The sequence below is a fragment of the Bubalus bubalis genome, chromosome 9, assembly GCF_019923935.1.
Source record: "Bubalus bubalis isolate 160015118507 breed Murrah chromosome 9, NDDB_SH_1, whole genome shotgun sequence".
NCBI classification, from domain to species: domain Eukaryota; kingdom Metazoa; phylum Chordata; class Mammalia; order Artiodactyla; family Bovidae; genus Bubalus; species Bubalus bubalis.
In genome coordinates, this window is record NC_059165.1 from 65735590 (window position 1) to 65757763 (window position 22174).

The 22174-nt window shown below is 41.9% G+C and overlaps 1 protein-coding gene across 4 annotated transcripts in view; it reads left to right on the plus strand.

Moving 5' to 3' along the window:
* Window positions 1-22174, plus strand: part of LOC123335084 — a 90204-nt gene that overhangs the window by 45894 nt on the left and 22136 nt on the right. Inside the window, exons 4-5 of one of the 4 annotated variants that reach the window (XR_006553392.2) lie at window positions 11118-11308; window positions 13238-13386. The exons of 2 other annotated variants lie outside the window; for them this stretch is intronic. The gene's annotated coding sequence lies outside the window, so the exon portion shown is untranslated. Of the gene's footprint in view, window positions 1-11117; window positions 11309-13237; window positions 13387-22174 lie in introns of those variants that run through there. One more of the 4 variants, XR_006553393.2, reaches the window with a different exon arrangement.

Here is a 22174-nt window from a genome sequence, read left to right on the forward strand (position 1 = left end):
CAGCTTGTGCTTCTTCTAGTCCAGCATTTCTCATGATGTACTCTGCATAGAAGTTCAATAAGCAGGGTGACAATATACAGCCTTGACGTACTCCTTTTCCTATTTGGAACCAGTCTGTTGTTCCATGTCCAGTTCTAACTGTTGCTTCCTGACCTGCATATAGGTTTCTCAAGAGGCAGGTCAGGTGGTCTGGTATTCCCATCTCTTTCAGAATTTTCCACAGTTTATTGTAGTCCACACAGTCAAAGGCTTTGGCATAGTCAATAAAGCAAAATAGATGTTTTTCTGGAACTCTCTTGCTTTTTCGATGATCCAGCAGATGTTGGCAATTTGATCTCTGGTTCCTCTGCCTTTTCTAAAACCAGCTTGAACATCAGGAAGTTCACGATTCACATATTGTTGAAGCCTGGCTTGAAGAATTTTGAGCATTACTTTACTAGCGTGTGAGATGAGTGCAATTGTGTGGTAGTTTGAGCATTCTTTGGCATTGCCTTTCTTTGGGATTGGAATGAAAACTGACTTTTTCCAGTCCTGTGGCCACTGCTGAGTTTTCCAAATAGCACTTTCACAGCATCATCTTTCAGGATTTGAAATAGCTCAACTGAAATTCCATCACCTCCACTAGCTTTGTTTGTAGTGATGCTTTCTAAGGCCCACTGGACTTCACATTCCAGGATGTCTGGCTCTTGGTGAGTGATCACACCATTGTGATTATCTGGGTCATGAAGATCTTTTTTGTACCGTTCTTCTGTGTATTTTTGCCACCTCTTCTTAATATCTTCTGCTTCTGTTAGGTCTATACCATTTCTGTCCTTCATCGAGCCCATCTTTGGATGAAATGTTCCTTTTGTATCTTTAATATTCTTGAAGAGATCTCTAGTCTTTCCCATTCTATTGTTTTCGTCTATTTCTTTGCATTGATCGCTGAGGAAGGCTTTCTTATCTCTCTTTGCTATTCTTTGGAACTCTGCATTCATATGCTTATATCTTTCCTTTTCTTCTATGCTTTTCACTTATCTTCTTTTCACAGCTATTTGTAAGGCCTCCCCAGACAGCCATTTTGCTTTTTTGCATTTCTTTTTCTTGGGGATGGTCTTGTTTCCTGTCTCCTGTACAATGTCACAAACCTCCGTCCATAGTTCATCAGGTACTCTGTCTATCAGATCTAGTCCTTTAAATATATTTCTCACTTCCACTGTATAATCATAAGGGATTTGATTTAGGTCATAGCTGAATGGTCTAGTGGTTTCTCCTACTTTCTTCAATTTAAGTCTGAATTTGGCAATAAGGAGTTCATGATCTGACCCACAGTCAGCTCCCGGTCTTGCTTTTGCTGACTGTATAGAGCTTCTCCATCTTTGGCTGCAAATAATATAATCAATCTGATTTCGGTGTTGACCATCTGGTGATGTCCATGTGTAGAGTCTTCTCTTGTGTTGTCAGAAGAGGGTGTTTGTTATGACCAGTGCATTCTCTTGGGAAAACTCTATTAGCCTTTGCCCTGCTTCATTCCGTATTCCAAGGCCAAATTAGCCTGTTACTCCAGGTGTTTCTTGACTTCCTACTTTTGCATTCCAGTCCCCTATAATGAAAAGGACATCTTTTTGGGTGCTAGTTCTAAAATGTCTTGTAGGTCTTCATAGAACTGTTCAACTTCAGCTTCTTCAGCGTTACTGGTTGGGGCATAGGCTTGGATTACTGTGATATTGAATGGTTTGCCTTGGAAACAAACAGAGAGTACTATACTAATAACCTCTTATAGTATAGCACTGATGTGTCGTTACTTTTATTTATTTTTCTTTTTTTTAATTTATTTTAATTGGAGGCTAATTACTTTACAGTGTTGTGGTTTTTGCCATACATTCACATGAATCAGCCATGGGTGTACATGTGTTCCCCATCCTGACTCTCCCTCCCACCTCCTTCCACATCCCATCCCTCAGTGTCATCCCAGTGCACCAGCCCTGAGCACCCTGTCTCATGCATCGAACCTGGACTGGCCATCTATTTCACACATGATATACATGTTTTCAATGCTATTCTCTCAAATCATCCCACCCTTGCCTTCTCCCACAGAGTCCAAAAGTCTGTTCTTTACATCTGTGTCTCTTTTTCTGTGTCGCATATAGGGTCATCGTTACCATCTTTCTAAATTCCATATATATATGCATTAATATACTCTATTGGTGTTTTTCTTTCTGACTTACCTCGCTCTGTATAATAGGCTCCAGTTTCATCCACCTCATTAGAACTGATTCAAATGCATTCTTTTTAACAGCTGAGTAATATTCCATTGTGTATATGTACCATGGCTTTCTTATCCATTCATCTGCCAATGGACATCTAGGTTGCTTCCATGTCCTGGCTATTGTAAACAGTGTTGTGATGAACATTGGGGTATACGTGTCTCTTTCAATTCTGGTTTCCTCGGTGTGTATGCCCAGCAGTGGGATTGCTGGGTCCTATGGCAGTTCTATTTCCAGTTTTTTAAGGAATCTCCACACTGTTCTCCATAGTGGCTGTACTAGTTTGCATTCCCACCAACAGTGTAAGAGGGTTCCTTTTTTCCGCACCCTCTCCAGCATTTATTGTTTGTAGACTTTTTGATAGCAGCCATTCATTACTTTTTAAAAAATCACAGAGAGAGGATGGGGAGAAATAGTGTACTGAGAGAAAGTCTTTCTTCCGACCTTCAAAATAGAACTAAGTTTCAGTCGTTTTAGGGAAATTGCTTAAATTCACAGGGTCATTTTTTTCTTTTAAGGATCATACATTTAACATTCTATCTAGGATCTTTGCCTATCTAAAGCCATGGAGATTTTCTGTTAGGTTTTCTTCTAGAAATTTTGTAGCTTTAGGTTTTACTTTAGGGTCTTTGAACCTTTTGGCTTATTTTCTTGTATGGTGCATGGTGTGGATCAAAGTTCCTTTCATTTTTATGTATTAATTGATTGCATATAAATATTTAATTGTTTCAGCCCATTTGTAGAAAGACTGTCCTTTACCCAGTGAATTGCCTTCACACCTTTGTAAAAAATCAGTCCACTGGCAAGAATACTTCTGGACTGGCAGAGTAAGGACCTCTGGAAGCCTGCTGCTGCTGCTAAGTCACGTCAGTCGTGTTGGACTCTGTGCGACCCCATAGATGGCAGCCCACCAGGCTCCCGTCCCTGGGATTCTCCAGGCAACAATACTGGAGTGTGTTGCCATTTTCTTCTCCAGTGCATGAAAGTGAAAAGTGAAAGTGAAGTCGCTCAGTCAAGTCCGACTCTTCGCGACCCCATGGACTGTAGCCTACCAGGCTCCTCCGTCCATGGGATTTCCCAGGCAAGAGTACTGGAGTGGGTTGCCATTGCCTTCTCTGGAAGCCTACTCCTTCATAAAAAGCCATGACAATACTGGTAAACACACAAACACACACAAACTATCAAGATTAACTTTTGCAGAACTTTGGAGATTAACCAGAGGCTCGCAACAATATGAGGAGTGCTTGTTAAGAAAAACAACTGAATCTCAGTAAAAATCAGATTTTCTTGCATTCTAACTTACTCTATCTTGCCCTCTTTTACCATCCCATCTTTCCAGAGCAGGACCAAGGCTGACCCTCGGGAGCATGAGTTGGAGCAGGCCTTGGTTGGCAGAGGCGAGCACACCAGGCCTCAGTGTATGGGCATCTTGGGAGCTGTGCTTGTAGCTGAATGCAGGGGTCATGCGGGAAGGTGGTGGGAGGAGGCCTGAGAATGGACAGCACCCAGATCTTGTGCAACTAGATATACTGGGCCAGTGCATGCATGCTAAGTCACTTCAGTTGTGTCCAACTCTGTGTGACCCTATGGACTGTAGCCTGCCAGGTTCCTCTGTCCATGAATTCTACAGGCAAGAATACTGGAGTGGGTTACCATTTCCTTCTCCAGGGGATCTTCCTAACCCAGGGATCGAACCTGGGTCTCTTATGTCTCTTGCATTGGCAGGTGGATTCTTTACCACTAATACTGGGCCAGGGTGTGGGCCTTTTTCTTGAGGCTGTGTGTATATGCTTAGTCACTCAGTCGTGTCTGATTCTTTGCGACCCTATGGACTGTAGCCCATCAGGCTCCTTTGTCCATGGGAATTCTCCAGGCAAGATTACTGGAATGGGTTGCCATGCCCTCCTCCAGGGGACCTTGCGAACACAGGGTTACTGGGAAGTTTTTGATGACTTTTAAACTGAGAAAACAGCAGTTCAGCCTAGCACTTCAGAAGCCCCTCTAGTTGCTTGGGGGAAATGAGCGTGGACTTGGGAGCGGGTAGGGCCGAAGTCCAGGGAAGAAACTCACTTTCCGTGAGGGGTCACTGTTGAAAGCAGAGGCAGAGGCACTGGGAGCCTCAGCATGATTGTTTGATCTGGGGCCTGTCTGCTCTGGACTTGCCTTGTTTTCAAAGCATGAGCGTGGGTATCTATGCTCATGTCACAACAGGATCCTTTACTTGTTCCAGAGGCTCAGCAGGAACCTGGCTGAAGGCAGGCACGGGACCTAGTGGGTCCTCAGAGGTGCCCCGGCTGGTACTGTCAGTTGGAGCTGCTCTGAGTGCAGGGCGCACCCCTATTCGTGCTGACCCCAGACCATGGCAGAACTCTTCCCTGTCTGAAGGATGTCCCACTACACAGTTCCTGCCATTTCTCCTGTGACTTTGCAGAAAACATTTACCTCTTGAGCAAAAAGTGCTCTCCTGAAGACAAAAGGTCTTCAGCAGGAATGGGTCACTGTGAAGACGATTCAAGGAGGAGAAGCCTCCTGGGGTGCACAGTGGTCTCCAGGAGCCTCCCTTCCCATGCTCAGTCTTTCCTTCGGGGCTCTCATCTGCTCCACCCACTTGCGGGGAGGGCTAGGCCTGAGTGGCTGTCACTTCCCACCCTGAGACTGTGTATTTAGAAGAGGAACCCAGGAAGGGTCAGCTGTGTCCAGCCCTGGTGGGTGACTCAGGCTGTTGAAGAAGTGATTTAGGAAAAGGGATTTTTCTGATGTTCCTTAAATCCTATCAGTGAGGCAGCCAATTATGCCACCTATGTGAGGCTCTAATTATTAAAGTATCCTGAATTGTGATGCTAATAGCAAATTTGCTAAATGGAAATGAATTTTTAATATCATAATTCGCCTTTTCCTCTTCATCAAATTCATTTTCTTTCTAGATGTCACTTCATAAGAGCAAATGAGACTTGGAAACATTTCTTGCCCTTTCTGCTTGTGACATGTTTAGATCTCATCACATCTTAGAATTTTTCAGGATATGTTAAAAGCAGCTCACCCAGTGGACCCAGCTCATTTATATCAGTGACAACTGATCCTATCCCTAAGTATCACCTCTGGCTTGATGAGACTACAAGGCAGAGCATCCAGGACTTGGCACAGCTGGTGATGTCACCCAAGTGGCGCCCAAGTTTCCCCAGGTCCAGCCAGTCCTTGGCTACTGATGAAGTCCTGTTAGCAGCATAATCCAAATGTCAGAAGGTCTTCGGTGCCCCCAGCCGCTTGAGCCCTCAGTCCTTGCTGAATGTTTTGGAAGGACTCTGGGAGTATCTCTTGGCTCACAGCCTAGTTCATGCCTGTAGCTCACTGAGCTTGGAGGAGACAGAGCTGGGTAGTGTCTGTGGTAGAGGACGGAAGTTGCTTCTCAATTGTTTGAACACCTGTCCACAGGTCTACTAGCACTTGGTGAAATCCAAATTTTTACTTACAACCCTCTCCTGACCAGAAAGGGGTTAGAAGCAGCCTGATTCACCCATATCCATATAGCTATCTTCAGAATCACTCCTGCCCTCTGACCCCTGCAACTCTGTCTTGTAAGATGAGTGATCTGGGGGTATCACAGTCCCTGGTGTGGCAGATTTGTACACAACCTCACCTCATTCCATAAAGGTATCTGCAGTGACTGACCTGGTGCAGCCAGTCCAGCTCAGACATAAGATCCAGTGTGCAGCCTATGGGTACCTTCAGATGTTGCACATCACATCCTCAAGGTTTGATTATAAGCTTAGCCCCTGATGATCCGGCAACAAGGAGCCCCTTGGTCTGTCATAGGTTCAGGTATCACAAATATGCAAGTGAGAAGTGTTAGAAGGCATGAAAGGTGGGAATCAGTCCCTAATTTGTCCAAATGCATTGAATCTTATTTATTCAACATTATTTGTTAAGTGTCTACTGTGTGCCAGGTATCATTCCTAAGTGAATAGACACAGCTGTGAACAAAACATAAAAATCTCTGTGCTTGTGGAGTTTATATACTAGAAGAAGGAAATGATAAAGTATAGTATAAAGTACGTTAGATGATAAGTATGAAGGAAGATGCAGTAGGGAAGGGAGGGCAGGATAGCAGTGAGGATGCTACATCTGTGGTCATCAGTTTGATGAAGGAGCAAGAATCTTGCAAATGTCTGGGGAAAAGCATCCTTGGCAAAGGAACCGTCAGTGCAAAGGTCCTGTGGTGGAAACACATCCGGTGAGTTTGAGAAACAAATGTCCTGAACTTGAACTGAGTGAATCAGAAGAGAAATGTAGGAAATGAGATCAAAGGGAGTTTTATGGGCCATTTTAATAGCATGTTGTTTTTAAAATTTTTTCTAGTTTATTCAAGTATTTATTCACAGCAAAGTGATTCAGTTATACATATCCACATATACATTCTTTTCATATTTTTTCCATTATGGTTTGCCACAGGATATTAACTATAGTTCCCCATGCTATACAGTAGGACCTTGTAGTCTATCCATTCTATATATGCCAGTTCGCATTTGCTGATCCCAAACTCCCAGTCCATTCCACCCCCAGCCACTTCCCCCTTGGTAACCACAACTTTGTTCTATCCGTGAGTCTCTTTTGTAGATAAATTCATTCATGTCATATTTTAGAGTCACATATAAGTGATATCATATAGCATTTGTCTTTATCCTTCTGACTTACTCTACTCAGTATGATCATCTCTAGGTCCATCCATGTTGCTGCAAAAGGCATTTCATTCTTTTTTATGGCCGAGGAGTATTCCATTGTATATACGTACCTCATCTTCTTTATGCCTTCATCCATTGATGTGCCTTTAAGTTGTTTCCATGTCTTGGCTGCTGTGAATAATTATCCTATGAATCTTTCTGAATTACAGTTTTGTCTGGGTGTATGCCCAGGAGTGAAATTGTTGGATCATATGGCACCTCTGTTTTTAGTGTTTTGAGGAACCTGCATACTGTTCTCCATAGTGGCTGCACTAATTAACATTCCCACCAACAGTGTAGGAAGTTTCCTTTTTCTCCAAACCCTCTCCAACATTTATTATTTGTAGATTTTTAATTATGGCCAGTTTTTAAATTTTTTTTCTGATGTGGACCATTTTTAAAGACTTTGTTGAATTTGTTACAATATTGCTTCTATTTGATGTATTTTGGCCTCGAGGCATGTAGGATTTTAGTTCCCTGACCAGGGATTGAACCTGCACCCTTTGCACTGCAAGCTAAAGTCTTAACCTTTGGACACAGGAAAGTCTCCCTCATGGCCATTCTGACTGGTGTGAAGTGGTACCTCACTGTAGTTTTGATTTGCATTTCTCTAATAATTAGTGATGTTGAGCATATTTTCTTGTTCCTGATGGCCATCTGCATGAACAGGACTTTGCTTTGACACTGGGAGGTCATGGAGAGTTTAGAGCACTGAAGTAACATGACTCTCTCTATGTTTTCGAAAGATCATTCTAGCTAACTATGGTGCTCAAAGTAGCCTCTAGGAGGGCTAGGTCACAATTAGGGAGAAGACCAGTACAAAAAATGTAGGCAAACCATGATAGTGGCTTGGACCAGAGTAATGATCATGGAGTTGATAACACATAGTCACATTCTGGACAAATTTTGAGGATGGGGCCAATAGAACTTAGCTGATGGGTTGAAAGTGGACTGAGAGAAAAAGCAGAATGAAGGATAACTGCTGTGCTTTTGTCCTGAGAGACCTGAAGCACAGCACTGCCTGTTGTTTAGAGGGAGAAAGTGGGGGGGTGGGTAGATTTGCAGATCAAGGATTACGTTTTGAACATGCTCAGCTTAAAATACCTGTGAGATAACCAAGTGCAGATATTAAATAGGCATTCAGCTCTGTGAGCTGAGGATTCAGGGGTGGAGACAGAGAGAGGAATCATCAGCATTTTGTTGGTGTTTATGGCCAGGGAATTAGAGCAAAATATAGGCATCAAGGCAATCATGATACTTTAAACATACATATGTGGCAGTGTTTTCAGGACTTGAAGGATAATACTTAGGATACCCTTTCCAATATGATAGCAACTTTCTTGATTTCTATTTAGTTTCTCTGTCCAATTGTCTGTTTTGATTCTGAATAAAAGGGAAAAAAGTTTTCACTGTTAAAAAAAAGTTGATTAACATAGAATTGCCTCAAAATCAGAATCAAACTGTGATTCCCCACTTGAGGTCTTTCAGGGAAGAGAAGAGCCCAGGAAAAATGGCTTTGCATGTGCTTCTGTGCAGTCGTGAAAGGGGGTTAGAGCTACCAGGGTTCTGGAAATAGACTTTTTTATTTTAAACAGTGAACGGTTGAGAAAAACCTTTTAACATTTTAAATGTCCTTTAACCATGGATATTTATTTCTGTGAGCTGATTTACATATAATTAGAATACCTTCAGGTTCTGAGAGGAAAATGCATCCTTATTCTGAGATAGAAATACAATGTTGAAGGCTTTTCAGAGAATAGGGAACAATAAAATAAGAGAAAAGTATCAGAGTTCAATTTCTTTTATAATTTACCAATATTTTCAAGGTTTCCAAATAGATTTTTTAAAACTAGCTATAGGGAGGTACTTCTAGATTTTCCATCACTTTTCTAATTAAAACAGGAATTGGAAGAAAAAAAGATACTTTGTTCACTAAAATGATTCTTTACATTGAAGAGACTACAAAGTGAATTTCATAATAGTATAATATAATATCTGAACAGCATGGCTGGTTCACTTTCAGATAAGATGCTGCTACAACTTACAAGCTATTTCTTGAGTGATTATCTTTATTTTTTTTTTAATTGGCACAAGAGATATGATATTTAGGATACTCCGATGCCCAACTTTTCTATGGGGGACTTTGGCCAGTGTAAAGCCAGTGACGTCAGGGTCTAGAGAGAACACCACACCTGAGCAGCCACGGTCCCAAGTCGCCACTTGTGCAGTGCCCTTGGATTCTGCGGCAGTCTGACTGCTGGCTTTAAGTAGAGCTGCCTCCCTGGGCACTGGAAACAAAGAGCTGTGCAGAAGCATGGCTGTGCTCACTTGCTCTGCATTTCCTTGATGGTTGGGTGCTTTCAGATCTGAATATAGAGGAGGAGGGAGAAATTCTTGCAGTGTCCTCCGATGTGTGCCCCAAGTCAGCCAGATGTTCCTGGTGGTCTAGCATATCTAACTCCTGACTTTGCTTCCAAAGAGGTTTCTGGGCTCCAAGTCCCAGTTCTTTCTCAATCACAGAAGCGAGACTGCTTTTCCAGTCCAACTTGCACACCAGAATAAACCTGGATCCATGGCAAGAGATAAAGTTGGGATACAGTTGCTAAGAAAACCATTCCCAGGCGTTTAAGCCCTGTAGCAGAGACCTTTGTTATTCCTCAGCACCCAGGCACTCCCTAGTGTTTCTCAGACCTGCTGTCAGGTTCCGGGCTATGTCTAGTTCTGGCCAGTGGGCTGTGAGTTAAAAGCAGTGAGTGTCACTCCAGGCCCAGGCATTTAAAAGTGGGCAAATGTCATCAGGAAATTAAGACTATATGCAGTGAGATACCTCCATACCTGTTAGAATGGCCAAAATTTAGAACACTGACAACACCAAATGCTGAGTTCTCTTTCACTGCTTGTAGGAACGCAAAATGGTACAGCCACTTTGGAAGATAGTTTGGCAGTTTCTTACAAGAATAAACATACGTACTCATACCATACAATCCAGCAATCACACTCCTTGGTACTTACCCAAAGGATTTGAAAACCTGTGTCTACACAGAAATCTGCATGCATGTGTTCATAGAAAGTTTATCCATAATTGCCAAAAGTTGGAAGAAACCAAGATGTCCTTCAGTAGGTGAAAGGATAACTGAACGGTGGTACATCCAGACAATAGAATATTAATCAGTGCTAAAAAGAAGTGAGGTGTCAAACGATGCATGAAAAGATCAGGAGGAACTTTAAATGCATAGTACTAAAATCTGAAAAGGGTACATATTATATGGTCTCAGCTATATGACATTCTGGAAATGGCAAAACCATGGAGAAAAAATAATACCAGTGTTTGCCAGGGATTGGGGAGGAGAAATGAATAGGTAGAGTACATAGGATTTTTAGGGCAGTGAAAATACCATGTATGATACTATAACAGTGGATACATATCAATATACAATGGTCCAAACCCACAGGATAGTCAATATTGAGAGAATGTTAACTATAGACTTTGAGTAATTATGATGTATCAATATAGATTCATCAGTTGTATCAAAGATACCACTCTGGTGGTCTTCCTTGGTGGCTCAGATAGTAAAGAATCTGCCTACAATGCAGGAGACCGGGGTTCAGTCCCTGGGTCAGGAAGATCCCCCAGAGGAGGAAATGGCAACCCACTCCAGTATTCTTGCCTGGAAAATACCATGGACAGAGGAGCCTGGAGGGCTAGAGTCCACGGGGTCACAGAGAGACAGACATGACTGAAGTGACTAATACAGACAGATGGTGGGCAATGTTAATAAGGGGGAGATTATGCATGTATATGGGGGAAGTATATGGGAAATCTCTGCACCTTCCAATTTTCCTGTGAACCTGAAACTTCTTAAAAAAAAAAAAAAATCTTAACATGAAAGAAAGGAAGGAGGGAAGGAAGGAAGGGAAGGGAAGGAAGTGGGTGGAGTTTTTTACTCCCTCTCCTCTTCCTGCTGCAACAAGATGAAAGAGGACAGGATCAGTTGCTGAGTCACCCTGCGGTACGGTGTGACCAAATCTTATTGGAAACCTGGTGAGAATGAGAAATAACCGTATGTTGGGTTAAGTAATGGAGATTTAAGGGTTTAGGTGTTACTGCATCATAGCAGAGCCTATGCTGGCTAATACAACTCCTTTCTCATAGCTATTCTCACACCAGTGTCTTCATCGTTGGTGTGATTTGGGCCCAGGAGGACTTATGTTTTGGAGAAGGAACTTCAAACTGCCTTTTTTGGGACTGTTATAACCCTGCATGTTGATGACAGATTTCCTGAGTGATGGTAACCAGATGGGTGTTGGAATCAGCTTCTTAGCTCTGGCCAGGTGACTAAACAGGTATGTTGATGTTATTCGCTTTTCATAATTTGCGTGAAACTAAATTGATCTCAATCATAATCAAGGAGACATGATCTTCAGCAGAAAGAACAACATCTCATATAAAATTGTGTGTCTTGGGTCATCTTTCATCTACCTTTGAAGTGATTTATGACTCTCTAAGCTAATAAAACACCTTGCTGAAATAAAACGATTTGTCCAAGCAAATAAAAACCCTGACAGAGTTACTGTATGGCATTTCCTAGGGAGCTATAACTATGATAGCTAGTTCATTGAGAACTAAGTAGAAAACCCTGATACTGACAAAGCTGCAACAGAGAAATGAATCACCATTGGAGGGAGTCTGTGCCAGGAAGCACTCTGAGGTCATAAAATATATGGACTCTCAGTGCGTGAGGACTTCAGCTGGAGCCCGGCTGGCTTCTTGCCTTGGACATGCCCAAGCTATCATTCACCTGGCTTCACACATTTACGGAGCTTCTCTTCTGCCCACCTTGTGCCAGGCTCAGTGGGGGAGGCAGGGGCAGGGCAGGCAGTGTCCCTCTTATCAGGAGGCCTGGAGATCGGATGGGGAGGTAAGATTAATTTTGGGACAGGATGAACCACCAAGGGGTTAATGGATTTAGGACTCATACTAATGGAGTTTGCAAAATTAAAAGGGAAGAGTGGCACTGAATCTTACCTTCAGATCAGAGTGCCCTACCTCCAGTGTCTTTATTGTTGGTGTCATCTCCTTAGAATGGGATAGAGGCCCTTCATGGGGACCCCTTATATCATGCTCGGCAGGTGGTCATTTGATCTATGTTCAAATATTTCCAGTGTCTGGGAACTTATTACCTGTCAAAGAAGGTCTCTTGGAAAGTTCTTTATATTGAATTGAAACCTGCTTTCATCTAGCTTCTCCCTGCAGATATAAGACCTGCCCTCAGAGTTAATATAGGGCAGATCTAATCTATCTCCCACACAACAGCCCTGTAGATATTTGCTTACAGCAGCCAGGCTGTACCTCCCCACATATAGACAAGGCTCACACCTCTCATCCGCCTGAGCATCCAGCTTGATTCAGAAGTACAGTGTGGCTTCCAGACTCTCCTAGATGGCCTCCCTGGCTTGCTTCAGTTAAACACCCTAGTGAGAGCCTGACTGTCTGTGTTGGCCCTGGCTGCTGAGATGCCTCAGGGTGTGACTCTCTAATATTCCCTCTAAGTCACTTCCTTCCTCCAACCTTGGCAACCTCTGATCTGCTTTCTATCACTAAGGTTTTGTCACTCTGAGAATACTGTATCAATGGAATTGCACAGTATGTAAATCTTTGGCATTGGCTTTTTCCACTCTGCATAATTCCCATGGATATCTTCTGCTTACATGTACTGTGTGTGTGTGTGTGTGTTTATATATGTTTGTGCACCTGTGCTCAGTTGTGTCTGATTCTTTGCAATCCCCTGGACTGTAGCCCACCAGTCTGTCCATGGGACTTTCCAGGCAAGAATATTGTGGAGTGGGTTGCCATTTCCTACTCCGGGGAATCTTCCGGCAGGCAGATTCTTTACCACTGCGTCACCTGAGAAGCCCCTACACGTGTTTATGGTCCTAAATCATTATGTGGTTTTATATTTTTATTCTGGACAATGCGACAAGGTCTCCTCAATGTGTACAGTGGCTCATGCTGCCATGGCGGTACATGGAGCATTGGCTGTATGAGCTGGGTGACCCCAGAAGGCTCTGCTGGTGCAACACATCTTTGCAGAGTTCCCTGGGGCTCTGGAACTTTGGATGTGATACCTTCGAGTTTTTGCCTTCCTCTTCTATCTTTGTGCTGTGAAACACCAACATTTTTCATTGCCTAAAGATTTCAGCACTTTCAAATAATGGGCTAAAAATCAAGAGTGATGAAACTTGTCAACCTTTAGTTGTTTTTTTTTTTCTCAGGGAAGCATTTTAGCAGGGACTATGCTTAACATTCTCCAAGCCAGGCTTCAGCAATATGTGAATGGTGAACTTCCAGATGTTCAAGCTGATTTTAGAAAAGGCAGAGGAACCAGAGATCAAATTGCCAACATCCGCTGGATCATGAAAAAGCAAGAGAGTTCCAGAAAAGCATCTATTTCTGCTTTATTGACTATGCCAAAGCCTTTGACTGTGTGGATCACAATAAACTGTGGGAAATTCTGAAAGAGATGGGAATACCAGACCACCTGACCTGCCTCTTGAGAAACCTGTATGCAGGTCAGGAAGCAACAGTTAGAACTGGACATGGAACAACAGACTGGTTCCAAATAGGAAAAGGAGTACGTCAAGGCTGTATATTGTCATCCCTGCTTATTTAACTTATATGCAGAATACATCATGAGAAACACTGGGCTGGAGGAAGCACAAGCTGGAATCAAGATTGCTGGGAGAAATATCAATAACCTCAGATATGCAGATGACACCACCCTTATGGCAGAAAGTGCAGAGGAACTAAAGAGCTTCTTGATGAAAGTGAAAGAGAGTGAAAAATTTGGCTTAAAGCTCAACATTCAGAAAACCTAAGATCATGACATCCAGTCCTATCACTTCATGGCAAATAGATGGGGAAACAGTGGAAACAATGGCTGACTTTATTTTTCTGGGCTCCAAAATCACTGCAGATGGTGATTGCAGCCATGAAATCAAAAGACGCTTACTCCTTGGAAGGAAAGTTATGACCAACCTAGATAGCATATTCAAAAGCAGAGACATTACTTTGCCAACAAAGGTCCATCTAGTCAAGGCTATGGTTTTTCCTGTGGTCATGTATGGACGTGAGAGTTGGACTATAAAGAAAGCTGAGCACCGAAGAATTGATGCCTTTGAACTATGGTGTTGGATAAGACTCTTGAGAGTCCCTTGGACTGCAAGGAGATCCAACCAGTCCATTCTAAAGGAGATCAGTCCTGGGTGTTCTTTGGAAGGACTGATGTTGAAGCTGAAACTCCAATACTTTGGCCACCTGATGCGAAGAGCTGACTCATTTGAAAAGACCCTGATGCTGGGAAAGATTGAGGGCAGGAGGAGAAGGGGACGACAGAGGATGAGATGGTTGGATGGCATCACTGACTCGAAGGACATGGGTTTGGGTGGTCTCTGGGAGTTGGTGATGGACAGGGAGGCCTGGCGTGCTGTGGTTCACTGGGGTCGCAAAGAGTCGGACATGACTGAGCAACTGAACTGAACTGATGGCTCTCATATTATTAACTCCCTTCATGGTATATGCCTTCAAAGGGTATGTGTACTCTATGATTGTCTGATCTGGAGGAAGGTTGTACGAATTCAGATTCCAATCTGACTTTGTTAAATTTGAAAGTGATCAGGCAAAGAGTGAAAATATCCACAGTGATTTGGCAAATAGTAATACTGTTGCTGAGTATGTCAACTGTAAATGAAAAAGTAAAGTGAATAAAAATTGAGGATTAGATGGAAAAGAGAGTTGCTCATGTTTTAGGAATGAAAATGATTATTTAGTGAGCTTATGTATGTATAGCATTGTACTAAACAAGAAATTTGGGTTTTTTTCCCCACCTTTGAGAAATCTGGGAGGTTTAACGGAATGAAAAATTTCTAAAGCATTCTCAAGAAGTAAAAAATTATTTGATTTAGATTAGATAATTTGTTTCAGAGGTCAAGCAAAGTAAAACTCAAGAATTTGATGAATGTAATTAAACATGCAGAGTGTGTGTGTGTGTGTGTGTGTGCACATGTGTGCATGCGTGTGCAAGTGTTCATGTGTATGGTTGGATGCTGGTAATACATTTCTTTTTTTTTAATTCAACAGACATTGGCTGGTGCCTACTTTGTGTAAATGCCTCTCCAATAGGCATCCAACAAATATTTGTTGACTAAATGATAAATGAATGAACAAGGACAATTTAATAAGGGTGTGACCAGATACCCTGAATCCTTAAATGAGCAAATAATGCAAACTTCAGGACAGAAGTTCATAAGGAAAATATTTGAATCCCTTTGCTTAATTATCAAGTTATTTTTATGAACTAGAGCTTTGTATTTTGCTTAAACCAATTTGAAACCACTTTCCATATTTTCTTGCCATAAAAAATAATGATACTATGTCCTTCAATAATTCTCCCAGTTCAGGCTGTAATGTAGTAATTCTCATGCTAATGAACAGTATGAAAAGGCAAAATGATAGGATACTGAAAGAGAAACTCCCCAGGTCAGTAGGAGATCAGATCTCCACTGATCTCCAGATGCTACTGGAGATCAGTGGAGGAATAACTCCAGAAAGAATGAAGGGATGGAGCCAAAGCAAAAAGAATACCCTGCTGTGGATGTGACTGGTGATAGAAGCAAGGTCCAATGCTGTAAAGAGCAATATTGCATAGGAACCTGGAATCAGGTCCATGAATCAAGGCAAATGGGAAGTGGTCAAACAAGAGATGGCAAGAGTGAATGTCGACATTCTAGGAAGCAGAGAACTGAAACGGACTCGAATGGGTGAATTTAACTCAGATGACCATTGTATCTACTACTGCGGGCAGGAATCCCTCAGAAGAAATGGAGTGGCCATCATGGTCAACAAAAGAGTCCAAAATGCAGTACTTGGATGCAATCTCAAAAACGACAGAATGATCTCTATTCGTTTCCAAGGCAAACCATTCAATATCACAGTAATCCAAGTCTATGCCCCAACCAGTAACGCTGAAGAAGCTGAAGTTGAACGGTTCTATGAAGACCTACGAGACATTTTAGAACTAACACCCAAAAAAGATGTCCTTTTCATTATAGGGGACTGGAATGCAAAAGTAGGAAGTTAAGAAACACCTGGAGTAACAGGCTAATTTGGCCTTGGAATATGGAATGAAGCAGGGCAAAGACTAATAGAGTTTTGCCAAGAGAATGCACTGGTCATAACAAACACCCTCTTCCAACAACACAAGAGAAGACTCTATACATGGACATCACCAGATGGTCAACACCGAAATCAGATTGATTATATTCTTTGCAGCCAAAGATGGAGAAGCTCTATACAGTCAGCAAAAACAAGACCAGGAGCTGACTGTGGCTCAGACCATGAACTCCTTATTGCCAAATTCAGACTTAAATTGAAGAAAGTAGTGAAAACCACTAGACCATTCAGCTATGACCTAAATCAAATCCCTTATGATTATACAGTGGAAGTGAGAAATAGATTTAAGGGCCTAGATCTGATAGATAGAGTGCCTGATGAACTATGGAATGAGGTTCGTGACATTGTACAGGAGACAGGGATCAAGACCATTCCCATAGAAAAGAAATGCAAAAAAGCAAAATGGCTGTCTGGGGAGGCCTTACAAATAGCTGTGAAAAGAAGAGAAGCGAAAAGCAAAGGAGAAAAGGAAAGATATAAACATCTGAATGCAGAGTTCCAAAGAATAGCAAGAAGAGATAAGAAAGCCTTCCTCAGCGATCAATGCAAAGAAATAGAGGAAAACAACAGAATGGGAAAGACTAGGGATCTCTTCAAGAAAATCAGAGATACCAAAGGAACATTTCATGCAAAGATGGGCTCGATAAAGGACAGAAATGGTATAGACCTAACAAAAGCAGAAGATATTAAGAAGAGATGACAAGAATACACAGAAGAACTGTACAAAAAAGATCTTCACGACCCAGATAATCACGATGGTGTGATCACTGACCTAGAGCCAGACATCCTGGAATGTGAAGTCCAGTGGGCCTTAGAAAGCATCACTACAAACAAAGCTAGTGGAGGTGATGGAATTCCAGTTGAGCTATTCCAAATCCTGAAAGATGATGCTGTGAAAGTGCTGCACTCAATATGCCAGCAAATTTGGAAAACTCAGCAGTGATCACAGGACTGGAAAAGGTCAGTTTTCATTCCAATCCCAAAGAAAGGCAATGCCAAAGAATGCTCAAACTACCGCACAATTGCACTCATCTCACACGCTAGTAAAGTAATGCTCAAAATTCTCCAAGCCAGTCTTCAGCAATATGTGAATGGTGAACTTCCAGATGTTCAAGCTGATTTTAGAAAAGGCAGAGGAACCAGAGATCAAATTGCCAACATCCGCTGGATCATGGAAAAAGCAAGAGAGTTCCAGAAAAACATCTATTTCTGCTTTATTGACTATGCCAAAGCCTTTGACTGTGTGGATCACAATAAACTGTGGGAAATTCTGAAAGAGATGGGAATACCAGACCCCCTGATCTGCCTCTTGAGAAACTTGTATGCAGGTCAGGAAGCAACAGTTAGAACTGGACATGGAACAACAGACTGGTTCCAAATAGGAAAAGGAGTACGTCAAGGCTGTATATTGTCATCCTGCTTATTTAACTTATATGCAGAGTACATCATGAGAAATGCTGGACTGGAAGAAGCTCAAGCTGGAATCAAGATTGCCAGCAGAAATATCAATAACCTCAGATATGCAGATGACACCACCCTTATGGCAGAAAGTGAAGAGGAACTAAAGAGCCTCTTGATGAAAGTGAAAGAGGAGAGTGAAAAAGTTGGCTTAAAGCTCAACATTCAGAAAATGAAGATCATGGCATCCGGTCCCACCACTTCATGGGAAATAGATGGGGAAACAGTGTCAGACTTGATTTTTCTGGGCTCCAAAATCACTGCAGATGGTGACTGCAGCCATGAAATTAAAAGACGCTTACTCCTTGGAAGGAAAGTTATGACCAACCTAGATAGCATATTCAAAAGCAGAGACATTACTTTGCCAACAAAGGTTCGTCTAGTCAAGGCTATGGTTTTTCCAGTGGTCATGTATGGATGTGAGAGTTGGGCTGTGAAGAAGGCTGAGCACCGAAGAATTGATGCTTTTGAACTGTGGTGTTGGAGAAGACTCTTGAGAGTCCCTTGGACTGCAAGGAGATCCAACCAGTCCATTCTGAAGGAGATCAGCCCTGGGATTTCTTTGGAAGGAATGATGCTAAAGCTGAAACTCCAGTACTTTGGCCACCTCATGCGAAGAGTTGACTCATTGGAAAAGACTCTGGGAGGGATTGGGGGCAGGAGGAGAAGGGGACGACAGAGGATGAGATGGCTGGATGGCATCACTGACTCGATGGACGTGAGTCTGGGTGAACTCCGGGAGTTGGTGATGGACAGGGAGGCCTGGCGTGCTGCAATTCATGGGGTCGCAGAGAGTCAGACACGACTGAGCGACTGATCTGATCTGATCTGATCTGAATGCTGATGATAACAGCAGTAGTAAGCAACTCCATTTTTGAGCTCTTCTTAAGTACCAGGCTCAGGGCTAAGTCACAAGCAGGTCCTGATTAATCTTCATTTGGCAAAACTAATACAATTATGTAAAGTTTAAAAATAAAATAAAATTAAAAAAAAATAAAAAATAAAATCAGGGAAAAAAAAAATCTTCACCACCGTATGAAGCTATAACTAGTCTCTTTGCAAATAAGTAATCTGAGACTCAGAGCACTTCAGCCTTATTTCCAAGGTCACAGTGGCAATAGTGGTAAAATCAGGGTTTGAACCTAGGTAATTGTTCCCAAAGTGGGAGCTCATAATCTCTTCTGCTCTTTTCCATGCTCTTTTCTCTTTCTATTCATGAAGGCCAATGTGGATGGCATTTGAAATGGGCCTCACTGAATTCATTTTAGCTCCTTAGAAGCAATAAAAGTTGCTCTTTTCCTTCAAATATTTCCTAACTCAGACTCCTTCCTTGATCCATCTAAATGAGTCTGATTGTGCATAAAAGAAAATTAAGGCATGGAGCAGATATGCAGGTAAGCTACACAGAGAAGGGTTTGGTCTCAGGAACCAGTGGTCACGTTGACACCAGTTTCTACTTACATACTGACACCCCCTGAGGAAATGGGACAGGGTAGGGGCCTTGTGAATTCTGAGCATATGTATTGAGAGGACCTGGGCTGTTTATAGACACATGGCTTCATGGCAAGTGTAAGTACCATAGCCTTGGCCACATGGATGTGTCCTCCTCACAGTCGCATGGGATGCAGAAGAGCAGTGGCCAGCAGCAGGGCGGCAGTTCAGGCCAGCTCTGCTTTTGATGGCCACTGGTGGGGGAGTGATGGCCTCCAGCTTTACAGGTGTCACTGCATATGGGGGGGTTTTCCTGATCCCCACAGACCAGGCTGGTTTTCCCTTGCTGGATACTTCCAAGGTGACTGTACTCCTCCTATTCTGATGCAACTGCTTTTAGAAAAAAAATTTTTGAAGGACAGTTAATTTACAGTGTGTTAATTTCTGCTGTATAATAAAGTAATTCAGTTATACATATTAGTTTACATATTATTTCCATTATGGTTCGTTACAAGATACTGAATATAGTTCCCTGTGCTATACAGTAGGACCTTATTGTTTGTCCAACTTACATATAATAACTTGTATCTAATAATCTCAGACTTCCAGTCCTTCCCCTCCCCATCCCCCTCCTCCCCACCTTGGCATTTCCAAGTCTCTTCTCTGTATCTGTGAGTCTGTTACTGTTTTATAGATATGCTCATTTGTGTCATTTTTAGATTTCACATACAAGTGATATCAAAGGGTATTTATCTGTTTTTGACTTGCTTCTCTTAGTATGATAATCTCCAGGTCCACCCATATTGCTGCCAATGGCATTATTTCATTCTTTTTTAATGGCTGAGTAATAATTCCATTGTATAATATTGATGTTGTTTTTCAGTCACCCAGTTGTGTCCAACTCTTTGTGACCCCATGGACTACAGAACGCCAGGCCTCCCTGTCCCTCACCATCTCCTGGGGTTTGCCCAAGTTCATGCCTATACATGTGTGTGTGTGCATATATATATATATATATATATATAAGTATATATCCCATCTTCTTCATCCATTCATCTGTCAATGGACATTTCGGTTCTTTCCTTGTCTTGGCTATTGTGAATAGTGCTGTTGTGACCATTGCGGTTCATGTATCTTTTTGAATTATAGTTCTGTCTGGGTATATGCCCAGGAATGGCATTACTGGATAATGAGGCAACTCTAGTTTTTTGAGGAATCTCCACACTGTTTTCCATAGTGGCTGCATTAATTTACATTCCCATCAACAATGTAAGAGGGTTCCCTTTTCCTCACACTCTCTTCAGTGTTTGCTATTTATAGACTTTTTAATGATGTCTTTTGTGACCAGGGAGAAGGCAATGGCACCCCACTCCAGTACTCTTGCCTGGAAAATCCCATGGACGGAGGAGCCTGGTAGGCTGCAGTCCATCGGGTCGCTAAGAGTCGGACACGACTGAGCGACTTCACTTTCACTTTTCACTTCCATGCATTGGAGAAGGAAATGGCAACCCACTCCAGTGTTCTTGCCTGGAGAATCCCAGGGACGGGGGAGCCTGGTGAGCTGCTGTCTATGGGGTCGCACAGAGTCGGACACGACTGAAATGACTTAGCGTAGCGTTTGTGACTAGTGTGAGACGGTACCTCCTTGTAGTTTTGATTTATATTTCTCTGATAGTTGTGAAGAGCATCTTTTCATTGTGCCTCTTGGCTATCTGTATTTCTTCTTTGGAGAAATGTCTATTTAGGTCTTCTGCTCGTTTTTGGATTGGTTGTTTGTTTTCTTTTTATTGAGTTGTATAAACTGTTTGTATAGTTTGAAAATGAAGCTTTTGTTGGTCACATCATTTGCAAATATTTTCTCCCAGTCTGTAGGTTGTCTTTTGTTTTGTGTATGGTTTTCTTTGCTATACAAAAGCGTATAAGTTTGATCCATTTGTTTATTTTTGTTTAAATGTCTATTGCCTTGGGAGACTTACCTAAGAAAACATTAGTACAATTTATATCAGAGAATATTTTGCTTCTGTTCTCCTCTAGGAGTTTTACAGTGTCATGTCTTATATTTAAGTCTTGAAGCCATTTTGAGTTTATTTTCATGGTGGTGACAGGGTAGGTTCTAACTTCACTGATTTGTATCTGGTTGTCACAACACTACTTGCTGAAGAGACTGTCTTTTCACCATTGTATATTCTCATCTCCTTTGTCGAAGATTAATTGACCATAGGTGTATGGGCTTATTTCTAGGCCCTTTATTCTGTTTAACTGATTCATATGTCTGTTTTTATACCAATACCAGGCTGTTTTGATTACTGTAGATTTGTAGTATTGTCTGAAGTCTGAGAGGGCTATGCTTCCTGCTTTGATGTCTTTCTTCAGGGTAGCTTTGGCAATTCTGTGTCTTTTATTGTTTCATATAAATTTTAGGATTATTCTAGCTCTATAAAAAATGTCATGGGTAATTTGATAGGGATTGCATTAAATCTGTATATTGTTTGGGTAGTATGGTCATTTTAACAATAGTAATTCTTCCTGTAATTGTTTTTAAAAATGATTTACTTTGACTATGAGTCCTGGGAAGGCAAGGAGAGGGTCTACTAGTTCACTGCTTTGTCCCCAGGCTGGACGGAGGACCTGGAACACAGCGGCTACTTAGTAAATATTTATGAAATATTTTGTAATGCTTTTCCAAGAAAGGGAAGAAAGAAATGATCTGAAGATATTACATGACAGGGATGAATGAAGCCTAGATTTTTTCTCACTCTTGGAATTTTGATCATGCTGGATGTGCAAGGCTCCTTGCTGTATTCCCTCATACTCCAACTCTTTTTGTTGATTTATGGTTTTTTTTCCCTTTTTCTCTCTTCTTTGTTGACCTTTTGCTCCCTAATTTACTTTCTTTGTTTTACCTTTTCTGTGTTACTTTGCTTGGTTTTGTCTATTTCTCCAAAATTCTTTTTCTGAAGGAAAAAATTACATACTGATAGCTTAAGACAGTAATAGGGGGAAAAAGTAGTGTTCTTAATAACTTAGGGACAGTTACTTGAAAAATAAAAATAGACTGCATAACTTTTACACCAGGAGAAGAAAATCCCATT